The 3,120-nt window shown below is 27.2% G+C and overlaps 1 protein-coding gene across 3 annotated transcripts in view; it reads left to right on the top strand.

The window, feature by feature from the left end:
- The first annotated feature begins 825 nt into the window (after positions 1-825).
- Positions 826-3,120, top strand: part of LOC116845002 (diphthine methyltransferase) — a 5,847-nt gene continuing 3,552 nt past the window's right edge. The window contains exons 1-2 of one of the 3 annotated variants that reach the window (XR_004378175.1): positions 828-977; positions 1,201-1,793. The gene's annotated coding sequence lies outside the window, so the exon portion shown is untranslated. Of the gene's footprint in view, positions 978-1,200; positions 1,794-3,120 lie in introns of those variants that run through there. The other 2 variants (XM_032817224.1, XM_032817223.1) reach the window with 2 other exon arrangements.

Here is a 3,120-nt window from a genome sequence, read left to right as displayed (position 1 = left end):
ATTCTTAGTATAATATTTCTATAAGGGGAGTTCTCCAAAACACTATAATAAAGTATCTTTTCGTTAAATACTTTTCTAGTTATGAGACTTGAAAGTTACATTGGCCACTGGCATTAGCGTTACCCAAAGTGTACCACGCGGAGATTCCTCGGTTGAAGCGCGGAAACGCGGAAACGCGGAAACGCGGAAGACAAAATCTAACTAGATCCGCTACATGTTCTGTGTCTGTTTTGATTGCCTTATATTATATGAGGCATATTTTGGGCGGAAAAGTGGTATGGGGAATTATAAAATATTAATTTTTAACGGTATTTATTAATTAAAATGCTTGTATTCAACAGATAAGCTGAAAGATAAACATATTAGTAAAAATTGCAGTAAATTAAGTTAATACAATTTTAAAAAATAAATACAGATGTTTATTTGTCACCAAAACGTTTCACTTTTCCGCGCAAATTGTGCTCCATGTAATATAAGGAGAAATCAAGTCGCGGAACAAGCGCAGAAGAATCCATTGTCACAAGTTGTCACAAGTTATCATAAGAGGTTTGTTCGCGTCGCATGCTCCACCATGCTCCTGTCAAACTACTCTTAACTTAACCTTATCCGCTTTTATTTTAAAGTAATACATTAGAAGTAGCCATTTTTACTAGTAGCGATATCACAAACGAATCCAGTAGAAAATTCATAGCGGAGTTCAATTCATCGGAAACAGATGTCTCAACTGTTGAGTCTACTGAATGCAGCCATTATGTCAATTTGTGTGCAGCGCCCCTTAGCGAGTAATAAACGGAGCAAGGCGTAGGGTCACTAAAGTTAGGTGCACCCAGCCATCTATAAGTCTTGAAGCTTAGTGAGAAATAATAAAACTATAAATCGCACCGATTGAACATTAGTATGAAAAACTTATTTATTATATTTGTTAAACAACATTATATATACAAGTTATTCTATTCGCATCATATTTCAACAGAACGGTATTTATAATATGTAATAATAGCAATATATGAAATCAAACAAATAAATATTACGTTCGTTGTTTGTAGAGGTTATCTTCAATTCAGTTTTTTATTTTCTCATACAAGCTGACAAACGAAATTTAAAGCATGCTGTCTAATGAGTTTTAAATTTGGTTATAAGATTGGTAATAAGATTTGAGCCTCCTCATACAAGTTGTACGATAATTGGTCATTTCTTAAGGTATATTAAGTAAAAGGACAAGATGGAGGAAGAATACCGAAACAAAATAGATATTGTCAAAAAAGTCACGGAGCCGGTATTCACGGTTTCAAATCCAAGTGTCTACCAGCAGACTTCTCCGCCAGTCTCCTGCACTCGTGAATGGAAGTACATGAAACTGCTAAATGTCATACAGGAGCTCGGTTGTCACATTAAACCTTTTTATGGCGGTAAACGCTATGCGGGGGAAGAAGTTAAAAATTGTATAACGAACGCGCGTAGTCTAATCAAGGATTGCATACTTGAAACTCAGTCAAATGTGATTCTGAGAAGCAAAGAAAACTGATTAGTTGTACTGTCAATGATCCTAATTATGTATAACAATTTAATGTTAATTTATGTTGCAAAATATGTTAATTTATGTTACAAGAACTATAAATTTTTAAAATACCTGAAGTACAATTACGTTAGTGTACAAAAGGATATATTCCAATATTAACAGTATTTGTCCTTCAAGTTTTGACCAATATGGAATATTAAATTATTATTACCACTATAGAATAGTGGACAGAATGTTATTTAGAATTGCAATTTAATTATTGATTTTAATCAAATATAAAGAAAAAAAAAATTATAATATGACTACTTTCATAAAAATTCCATTTTAAATAAATTATCGAATTTTTTTCTTAGTAATTGAACAAATTGCATTCAAATGAAATTAAGGTTGACATCTATTGATAATGTGACAATATTATCGAAAAGTTTAATTAGATACAATAGAAAAAGAGTTGAAAAATTCTTAGAGATGATATATATATATATATATATATATATATATATATATATATATATATATATATATAACATGTGCTTTAAAATATATTAATATTTCATTAACTTAAGATACAAAAAAAGTCCAATTATTTTTTAAGGGATTGCAATGAATCAGTTTTCATATTTTTGGTATTGCTAAGTTTAGGTTAAAATTGTTTCTATTATACATACTAAAGTTACTTATTCTAATGCATATGTCTTGAACTTATTTACATTAATATTATATTTTTTTCATACTTGGAACATTAAATAAAATTTTTATATTAACACTATGTTATAAATTGTAATTAGTTAAAGATATATATAGTTTCATTAAGCATTATAAAAGCCTCCAAGATCTCATAAGTGAGAGTATTTTGAATTATGTATATTCTAAAGAAATGACCTACCTAAAGTCATTGTAACAGCTGGTATAGTAATTCAACAGTGAAGTTATCATAAAGAAGGAATTAATATAAACTATGAACTTTTACATATATCATATCTGTATTTTAAAACTTTGTGATTAGTAATTTTAATTTTTTCTTATAATGTGTGTACATTATTGATTTTTAATTGTTAATATGATAAGAACTTTTTTCCATGAAAACTTTAAATATAATTTAGTTAAATTAAAATTAAGGTACAAGATGCTAATTTCAGTATGATATATATTAAAAATCTTAATTTTAGTTGCAAATATCTCAACTTTCAAATGGCCAAATCTTTCCTAATTGCATAAACAGTTAAATAATATCTCAATAGATATACAACAGTTCCTAATAAATTTATTTCACAAGACAACTGCCTTAAATAGATGAATTTAATATATTTCCCTCTTTGCTTTTAAACATTAGTAAATTATTATATAGTATTGCATGTGCCAAAGAGTACAATAATAAACAGTATTATTATTATCTACTTTATCAGCATTATTATGACTGAGATATTTGTGTTCTATCATTTTTCTTAATAATTTATTAATTTATAAATCGAATAAAAGACACACATATATATATTTAAAGTGTAATATATGCGAAGAAATATATTATATATATATATATGTATATATATATATATATATATATATATATATATATATATATATATATATATATATATATA

This window comes from Odontomachus brunneus, unplaced genomic scaffold, assembly GCF_010583005.1.
Source record: "Odontomachus brunneus isolate Ranch 3 - 2012 unplaced genomic scaffold, Obru_v1 Obru_scaffold_048, whole genome shotgun sequence".
NCBI lineage: Eukaryota > Metazoa > Arthropoda > Insecta > Hymenoptera > Formicidae > Odontomachus > Odontomachus brunneus.
The sequence above is the reverse complement of the archived record's forward strand: the minus strand, read 5'-3'. Positions and strand labels throughout refer to the sequence as shown.